Source organism: Arachis ipaensis, chromosome B5 (assembly GCF_059453495.1).
Source record: "Arachis ipaensis isolate K30076 ecotype BB chromosome B5, ASM5945349v1, whole genome shotgun sequence".
Taxonomy (NCBI): Eukaryota; Viridiplantae; Streptophyta; class Magnoliopsida; order Fabales; family Fabaceae; genus Arachis; species Arachis ipaensis.
Genome location: NC_142440.1, coordinates 59,545,049 through 59,555,564, shown reverse-complemented (window position 1 = coordinate 59,555,564; position 10,516 = coordinate 59,545,049). Strand labels below are relative to the sequence as shown.

General features: G+C 39.9%; 1 pseudogene; it reads right to left on the bottom strand.

Moving 5' to 3' along the window:
* Positions 1 to 3,192: 3,192 nt before the first annotated feature.
* LOC148564341 (uncharacterized) lies at positions 3,193 to 4,446 on the bottom strand (annotated as a pseudogene).
* Positions 4,447 to 10,516: the final 6,070 nt, after the last annotated feature.

Below are 10,516 nucleotides of genomic sequence, written 5' to 3'. Positions count from 1 at the left end.
CCTCCGAGTCATGGGAGATGGAGAGATTCATCTCAAAGGTCCATCAAGACCACTTCTATGAAGTTGGGGCCAAGAATGTCACCTATGCAATTCAGCTGGAGTTGTCATAGAGGAAGACACCCTCATTGATGAGGAAAAGGCCATCACTAAGAAAAGGATGGAGCAAACAAGAGAGCCCACTCATGGACCTTGACGGAGTACAGAAGTTGGTGAATTAAAAATTATTAAAATAGTTACGTTGTAAGTATAGTTCTTAACTTACCGAAAATCTGCCTATCAATTTAGAAATATGTCACGGAGAATTTAAATTAAAAATTACTGGGAGTTTGAGTCCCAGGTCGTCTCCCAACGAGTTGCAAAAAAGTGTGCTATTTTATTAATTAGATGTTTCCAAAGAAGTTGAGTTAAGTAGATGGAAAATTAAGTTGAGAAAATTGAATAATATGAGTAAAAGCCTTGACTGGGAGTTGATTAGTTGGAATCTCTATTATTGATGGAATGATTTCAAGATTAATTGATAATTAATGGTTGTTCTGTTTAGTTATCCTTTACTAGGTAAAGGAAAGTCAAACGAGTTAGAATGCTAGATCTGTTCACGAGTTGCAACCCACTTAGTTCAAAGGGATTGGTGTTAGTGACTAGATAGCAATCTAACAGTTAACCCAATTACAAATTTTTCTTTCAATCTTTCCAACTCAAGAGTTCCTTTCAATCAACTCCCCATCAAGTGAGGGAACTACTCGCTCATTGTAAATAATAAATCCATAACACATGAAAGGGAATTAAAAGAAGACATGATTATTGGAAATTAAAATGAATTGAAATAAAAGAAATAACCCTTGTATTAAATAATCATAAACGTATTCAGATGACAAAATTGAACAAAGCAAAGAACATGGAAGAATAAAACCAAGTTAAGAGAACGAACTAGAATGACGAAGTCTTGATGAGGTAATAACTCTTCTCAATGTTCCAATGCTAAGACCAATTGACAATTAAATCCTAAAAACTAAAGAGAAAAACCTAGAGGAGGAGTAAAACTAGATCTAAAACTGAAAACTGTGTAAAATAAATGTTGTCCTTTGTTTCTGCATGTTCTCTGGCTCTAGTCTGCTGTTCCAGGCTGAAAACTGGGTCGAAATAAGGTCCAAAATCGCCCCCAGCGAGTTCTGCAGATTATGCAGATCGCACATGTCACGCGATTGCGTCACCCATGCGAATGCGTCATTCGCGCTTTTCCTTGCCACGCGTTCGCGTCGTCCATGCTACCGCGTCGTTTTAGCTTTTCCAATCCGCACGGCCGCGTGAGCCATGCGGCCGCGTCACTGTGATTTGCTCTCCTTCGTGCGGTCGCGTGAGCCATGCGACCGCGTCACTTCTCGCTGGTTATCTCCTCAAATTCTTGTGTTCCTTCCATTTCTGCCAGCTTTCTTTCCAATCTCCAACTCATTCATGCCCTGTAAAGTCTGAAACACTCAACACACAGATCACGGCATCGAATGGAATAAAGGAGAATTAAAAATACATAATTAAAGTCTCTAGGAAGCTGTTTTCAAACATGTAATAAATTCAGGAAGGAATTATAATTGCATGCTAATTTAATGAATAAGTGGGTAAGGATCATGATAAAATCACACAATTAAACACAATATAAACCATAAAATAGTGGTTTATCAACCTCCCCACACTTAAACATTAGCATGTCCTCATGCTTAATTGAAGGAGATAAAGTAGATAAGTATGAACATGTAGAAACTCATAAAATGCAATGCAATCCTATATATATATATATATATATATATATATATATATATATATATATATATATATATATATATATATATATATAACTATATGATTCTTGTCCACTTGATCAAAAGTAAATAAGCTCTTCAAAACAATTACAAATCAAATTCCACTAATTCTATTATTATACAGTAAAACAGATAAAAATGCAAGAGGATAGCCTATGAAAGTAGGGAACATGGAAATTCAAGCATTGAACCCTCACTGATAATGTATATACGCTCTAATCTCTAGTGTATAGGGTAATCACTCTATCCTTCTCTAATCATGCTCTCTAACTTTTGTTCTTCTCCTAACCAATCAACAACAGTTAATATACCAATACAAACATCATGAGGTCTTTTCAAGGTTGTAATGGGGCCAAGGTGAGGATGTGGATATATATTTGGTTAAGTGAGCTGATAAATTGAATCTTCAATTAACCCAAACTCCAACCCAACTTTTATATTTTTAATGTAATCTCAGAATTCATACCTAGCTACCCAGAATTCCCTTTTTCAATCCATACTCATGTATCAACTTTTTATTTTGATTTTATCATATGTGCATTGATCTTTTGAATTCTTAATTCATCATTGGGGTAATCTTATCCCCTTATTATATATATATACAATTAAAATTTTTTTTGACATTAGAAATAAATATAGCTTATCAATGCACATAGATTTTTAATTCTTATAGTTTCACATGAGTAGGTGTCCAAATTCCCATTAAATTCTCATGACACATTCCCTTAACAATTTTTGTTCCCACAATTTCCCATACTTAACTAGCACACACAATTCTATCTTAAGCTAACCAAAGATTCAATTTGGGATATACAATTGTTTTTCAGCTTAAGGTTAGTAATGTGGTAAAATATAGAACAAACGGGATTTAAAGGCTCAAAGTGGTTAATAAAGGTAATTGAAAAGGGTAGGCTTAATTTGGATAAGTGAGTTTAAACAAATAATGGCCTCAATCATGTGCAAGCATGCAAATATAATAAATATTGGACATATAAGATAAAACAAAATATAGATTACAATTATAGAGAGGTAAAGATACAAGAATGAAATAATTATGGTTAAATAATGTAACTATATATAAAGGCTCAAATCTTTCACAGGTTGTGTATTCTTTAGCTCAAACATCATGTTCCAAATACAACTCAAGTAAATTTATTATAAAAATTTTGAAAAATTAGTGAAATTTTGTTCCAAAAATAGAGTCTTAGAAGAAACTTATTGTCTTTTCAATCAAGTAGAACATGCATGCAACTATCCTAACCTATGCAATTTATTCTATTCTATAAAAGAAAGAAAATCTAACTAAAATATCCTAATTATTGGTGCTAGAGAAGAGAAATTACCTCCGAAAGTCAGGTACTGACCGACCTCCCCACACTTAAGTCTTTGCACCGTCCGCGGTGCCATCTTTCAGGAACAGGGGTGGGCTGGTAGCAGTATCTTCACAATTGGGACCATCATGGCTCCCTGTGCTGGTAAAAGAAGTGGATTCCGGGGTGTCTGAGTCTCTGCAATCTCCTCTAAGTAGCTCCCTGAGGTGTTTGAATCTTCGGTTGTTACGGCGCTCTCTCAACTTAGCCTTGCGTTCTTGCCGATCCAACTTGTTGATTATCTGCTGGAGCAATTCATCAGTTGTAGGTGCTTGTAGTATTGAAGAAGGATTATCTTCAACTGGAGTAGTAGGAAGACTTGTAGTGGCTGCTGAAAATCTGAGGTATTTCCCGTTAGGGACATACTGATCATCCCGTGGAAGCACGGCTTTGGTGTCCCCAGCCCTGTAGGAGACTCCGGCTGCTGAGACAAGATCTGAGACCAAGGCGGGGAAAGGTAAGTTGCCCGCAATTTGTACGTGTCCCATAGCATTCCGAATATGTCTTGAGAGATTCAGAGGTTGGTCTGTAAGGATGCACCAGAGTAGAACAGCCATGTCCGCAGTGAAGGAGGACTCATGAGTGCTCGGGAAGACATAATGGGACATGATCTGTGCCCATACGCGAGCCTCTAAGGTAAGTGCCGAAGCCAAGATTCCCTTAGGGCGGGTACGGTAGTATTCGTAGATCCAACGGTTGCCAGGTAAGGCGATAACTCCGAGAACGGAGTCCCAGTCAAATTGGTACCTCTGGCGCTTAAGTGCGGCTTCTTGGAAGGCGTCCATTCCTTCTGGAATAGGAGGAAGACTCAGAGCTTACTAAATGGCCTCTTCTGTAATGGCGACTTGCTTCTGCCGGACATAAACAGACTGCAGAGTTGGCATGTAGAAGTTAGAGTAGAACTCAACTACCCAAGAAAGATTGACCTGCCTTGGCTGTCTCCGTAGGAAATCCCATTATCTTCGTTCAATTTGCGGCTCAACGAAGGTAGCAATATTGGACGGGAGGATAAGAAGGTATTCATTGTTATAGTTCCTTTCTGCCAGGATAGGAAACATCTGCTCACAGTAGCGATTGGGAAATTGCGCAGTGTCCTTTGCTGGAAAGGCTTTCTCCTTTTCATCAACCTTTATTATCCTCTTAACTCTTTTTGTTGAGGGCTTGACTGCGGTTGAAGGCGACTCTGCCACTAATGCTCTTTTAGTTCCTCTTCTTGCTGGGGGTTTAGGAGTTGCTTTCTCCCTTCCTTTCTTGGTGGCCATCCTGAAAAAGGGAGGAGAAAGTAAATTAAATTCAAATAGATATATAGCAAGGAAGAGAACGGAAGAGTGGTGATGGATGCACATTAAGATGTAATTGATATTAACACATGCTCTCGAGTACATGTGAAAAGCCAGCAATGAAAAATAGCCAGTGCATCGAAAGATAAGTGGATGCAAGGTGTTTATTGGCATGCCGGAAAAGGGCATGAGTAGCATAAACCAAGCATTACTTGTAATAAATTACCATGTTTGTATTGACAATTAAATTCAATTAATACAATAGTAAAGAGAATTTATGAAAAAGCAAGCATTAAATAGTAGAGAGTATAAGAGAGAAGTGCCTAATGCCATAGGGGCTTTTTCACAAACACATAGCATGCATGGTGAATGAGGTAAAGAAAGTATTAAAGTTAACATGCAAGCAACTCTTTAAAGAAAATAATATATAATTGCCAAACAATTTACAAATATCCACAACCATATAATTAGGAAAAATGACTCAAATAAATTTCTAACACCATGTAAAAAGGAAAAGAAGAAGAAAGAAAATAGGAAAAATGAAAAGAAGAAGAAAAGAAAAAGAAAATAACATATAAAATAATGATAATGTTAGAAAAGAAAAGAAGGAAGAAGAAAATAGAACCTTGGGAATGGAGGTGAGAGAGAGAGAGTGATAGGTGAGATAGAAGGAAGAAGGAAGAAGGAAGAAATAAGGAGGGAAAAGAAAAATTAGGATTTGGAGGAGAGAAAGATAAGATATGTGGCAATTTTAGGTTGAGCTGTGCGGCGCATGCGATGCGGCCGCGTGGGGCACGCGTTCGCGTGGATGCGCTTCAAGTATGGTGACGCGATCGCATCGGTCACGCGGTTGCATGGCCCATGTTATGCTTCTGGCGCGAGTGCAGCCTCGCGCCAGAACAACTCTCTGTTCAAATTAATTTATTTGCCAAAATTGGAGTGGCGCGATCGCGTGGGTCACGCGATCGCGTGAGTGTGCTTCAGAAAACGGACAACGCGGCCGTGTTGGCGACGCGGTCGCGTGATAAGGATTGTGCTTCCAGCACCACTCTCGCACAATATTTCATTGTGCACCCTTTTTACGTCGAAAACTCAGGGCACGCGGCCGCGTGGGGCACGCAGTCGCGTGGGAGGCCATTATCCCCATGAGACGCAGACGCGTCAGCGACTCGGTCGCGTGGGTCGATTGGTGCCATTGGCACGCCTCCAGCCATGCTCCAGCGTGACTCTCTGTTCATTTTTATTTTTCTTTACTCTCCTTGCGACGCGGACGCGTCGCTGATGCGATCGCGTCGCGTAGCGAAATTTTTTTTAATTAAAAATAGAAACATGTAAATGCAGATGCACGAAAGTACTAATAAAGAGAAGAGTTATTGAATATGAGAAACTAAAAATAAAGAAAAGAACGATCATACCATGGTGGGTTGTCTCCCACCTAGCACTTTGCTTTAACATCCGTAAGTTGGACGCTCCACTAGCTCAATCTTCTGCTATGTGGGGATCTTCCAAGACGAAGATCTCAAGCTCCTTGTTTCTCTGCATCTTCTCGCCATGGTATAGCTTCAGGCGTTGTCCATTAACTTTATTAAGTTCAGAGCTTGAAGGATGGCTTAGGTGATAAACTCCGTATGGTTCGGCCTTCTCTACTCTGTATGGACCTTCCCATCGTGATCTCAACTTACCTGGCATGAGCCTTAGTCGAGATTTGTAAAGGAGGATGAAATCCCCAGGTTGGAACTCTTTCTTCTTGATGTGCTGATCATGTACAGCCTTCATCTTCTCCTTGTATATTCTTGAGTTCTCATAAGCTTCTTGGCGAAGGCTCTCCAGTTCCTGCAGTTGCAACTTCCTTTCAGCTCCGGCTTTCTCAATTCCCATGTTGCACTCCTTAACTGCCCAAAAAGCTCTGTGCTACTTCAACTGGGAGATGACAAGCTTTTCCATAAACTAAGCGGAAAGGACTCATCCCAATGGGTGTCTTGTATGCTGTTCTATATGCCCAGAGTGCATCTTGTAGCCTGGTGCTCCAGTCTTTTCTATGAGGCTTTACTATCTTTTGTAAGATACGCTTAATTTCTCTGTTTGACACCTCGGCTTGCCCATTAGTTTGGGGATGGTAAACTGTTACAACTTTATGAATTATCCCATGTTTCTTCATTAATCCTGTTAGTCTCCTGTTACAAAAATGGGTGCCTTGATCGCTCACGATTGCTCGTGGTGATCCGAAGCGACATATAATATGGTTTCTCACAAAGGAAACAACAGTGTTAGCATCATCAGTACGGGTAGAAATTGCTTCCACCCATTTGGAAACATAATCCACAGCTAACAATATATAAAAATATCCATTAGAATTTGGAAATGGACCCATGAAGTCAATGCCCCAAACATAAAAAATTTCACAGAAAAGCATAATTTGTTGAGGCATCTCATCCCTCCTGGATATATTACCAAATTTCTAGCATGGGAGACAAGATTTACAAAACTCCGCAGCGTCTCTAAAAAGAGTAGGCCACCAGAATCCACAGTCTAAGATCTTTCTAACTGTTCTTTGAGAGCCAAAATGTCCTCCACTCTCAGATGAGTGATAGGCCTCTAAAATGGACTGGAATTCTGATTGAGACACACAACGTCTAATTACTTGGTCAGTGCCACATCTCCATAAATACGGGTCATCCCATATATAATATTTAGACTCACTTTTCAGCTTGTCTCTTTGATGCTTAGAAAAATTTGGAGGAAATGTGCGGCTAACTAAATAATTAGCTACAGGTGCATACCAAGGGACTACCTCAGATACTGCTTGCAGGTTATCAAAAGGAAAATTATCATCTATAGGAGTAGAATCATCCTTAATATGCTCAAGGCGACTCAGGTGGTCTGCCACTAAATTCTGATTACCACTCCTATCCTTTATTTCTAAATCAAATTCTTGTAACAGCAGTATCCAACGTATAAGTCATGGTTTGGACTCCTTTTTAGCTAGTAGGTACTTTAAAGCTGCATGGTCTGAATACACTACTACTCTAGTACCAAGTAAATAAGCTCGGAATTTATCCAAAGCAAAAACAATAGCAAGAAGCTCTTTCTCAGTAGTAGTATAATTGGACTGGGCAGTGTCTAAAGTCTTAGACGCATAAGCAATAACAAAGGGATCCTTACCTTTACGCTGAGCCAGCGCTGCTCCTACTGCATGGTTGGAAGCATCGCACATGATTTCAAATGGCTGGCTCCAGTCTGGTCCTCTCACAATTGGAGCTTGAGTCAGAGCAGTCTTCAGCTTATCAAACGCTTGTTTGCAATCCTCACTGAACTTGAACTCAATATCCTTTTGCAGTAATCTGGATAAGGGAAGTGCTACCTTACTAAAGTCCCTAATAAATCTCCTGTAAAAACCTGCACGGCCAAGGAACGAACGAACTTTCCTCATAGAAGAGGGGTAAGGTAAATTAGAAATAACATTCACCTTTGCTGGGTCTACAGAAATGCCAATATTAGATACCAGACGTCCCAATACAATCCCTTGTTTTATCATAAAGTGACATTTTTCAAAATTTAATACAAGGTTTGTATTAACACATCTATCTAACACTCTAGATAATCCATCTAAGCAAAGGCTAAAAGAATCACCATAAACGCTAAAATCGTCCATAAAAACTTCCATATAATCCTCAATAAGGTTAGAGAAAAGACTCATCATGCACCTTTGGAAAGTAGCTGGTGCATTGCACAAGCCGAAGGGCATTCTCTTGTAAGCATAAGTCCCAAAAGGACATGTAAAAGTAGTCTTTTCCTGATCCTCAGGAGCTATATGAATCTGGAAATAACCTGTGTAACCATCTAAAAAGCAATAATGTGATTTACCTGGCAGGTGATCCAGCATTTGATCAGTGAATGGAAGTGGGTAGTGATCCTTACGGGTAGCTTGGTTGAGACGCCTGTAATCAATGCAGACTCTCCAAGCATTCTGAACTCTAGTCGCTATGAGCTCTCCATGCTCGTTCTTCACTGTGGTGACTCCAGACTTCTTGGGCACCACTTGAACTGGGCTTACCCATTCACTGTCTGAAATGGGATATATGATACCTGCTTCCAATAGTCTGGTCACTTCCTTTTTGACAACTTCCAAGATGGTGGGATTCAATCTTCTTTGGGGTTGACGAACAAGTCTTGCTCCCTCTTCTAAAAATATTCTGTGTTCATATACTTGATGGTTGATCCCTACTATATCTGCCAAACTCCACCCAATTGCCTTCTTATGCTTTCTCAGCACATCAAGTAACTGCTCTTCTTGTTGAGAAGTAAGTTCCCTTGCAATGATAACTGGAAACTTCTGCTCATCTTCAAGATAAGCATATTTGAGATGTGGAGGGAGGGGTTTCAATTCTAACTTCTGATCATGGGCAGGCTCTGGATTATCTGGAGCTTGTGAAAATGATGAAGTGCCCTCATTGTCAGTTAAGAGGGTCCCCACACTTGGACCTTGTCCAGTGTGCCTCTCTTCTAACTCTTCCTTGTGAACTTCAGTTACACTTTCATCTATGACATCACACTAGAAGATAGAACGATCTACTGGAGGGTTGTCAATGACTTCATTCAGATTGAAGATTACTATGCCGCCATCTATTTCAAAGGAGTATGTTCCTAAAAAAGCATCCAATTTGAATTTTGATGTCTTCAGGAATGGTCTTCCAAGTAGGATTGATGATGGCTTATCTGAATCATTATGGGGCATCTCCAAGATATAAAAATCAGTGGGAAATGTAAGCCCTTTAATGTTCACCAAAACATCTTCAGCAACTCCAGCCACTGTAATAATGCTTTTATCTGCTAACACAAAACGAGCTGCCGACCTTTTTAAGGGAGGAAGCCTCAAAATATCATATATAGACAAAGGCATTATTCTAACACATGCTCCTAAATCACACATGCAATCATAAATTACTACACCACCACTAGTACGGCTAACTATACAAGGACCTGGATCACTATATTTTTCAGGTAATCCTCCCATTAAAGCAGATATGAAACTACCTAAAGGAATAGTTTCTAATTCATTAATTTTGTCTTTATGAATAAACAAATCTTTTAGAAACTTTGCATATTTAGGTACTTGCTGAATAACATCAAAAAGAGGAACAGTTACCTCGACCTTTTTTAATATTTCTACCATTTTAGGATCGGGTTCTAGCTGCTTCCTGGGCTTCCTTGCAAGTTGTGGAAATGGAATAGGAGTAGTGTTTTCTGTAGTATCTGCGCCTTTTGGTGCTTCCTTTTGTGGTTGAGCTATTTCTTCTTCAGCTATGTCCTGTATGTCCTCTTCCTCCTCAACATCTTTTATTTCTACCACCTCTTCAGCTGAGGCGTGTTCTGGTGGGTTTGGTTCCTCCTGGTTCCTCTCCTGCAGTGTGGTTCCGGACCTTAGGGTGATGGCATTAATGCCTCCCTTTGGATTGGGTAATGGTTGAGAGGGGATTCCAATGGAGCTTGAAGGTTGGTTATTGGAATTTTGCGTTGCTCCAATCCGTGAGACAAGAGCTTGCAAAGTAGAGGTCAGACCGTTCAGACTGGCATTAATACTATTCATGATGTTATTTTCCATGGTCTGCTATCTTCGCTCAAAAGATTGTAGTAACTCTTCATTAGGAGATGAAGAAGAATGAGTGAATTGAGAGGTCTGCTGTTGATTGTGCTGTGGTCCTTGGTTTTGCCTCAGGTGAGGTGCTCTGTAAGGTTGATTCTGCTGCCTGTTGTTGTTATTATTCCATATCTGATTTCCCTGATTATCTCTGCCTCCTCTGTTATTGTTGTCCCTCCAATTCTGGTTAGAATTGTCCTGCCATCCATGGTTATTGTTTCCACTTTGATTGCACCCTTGGTTGGGGCGGTCATAGAGGTTATGAGTGGATGCCACTATGTTGTCTTCTTGTTGGAGCTGCGGGCATTCATCAGTATAATGGCTATAATCAGCACAGATTTTGCAAACTCTCTGTGGGACTAGTTGTTGTGGTGGAGGAGGTTGAGCTTGCTGAGCTTGTTGTTGATTCAATTG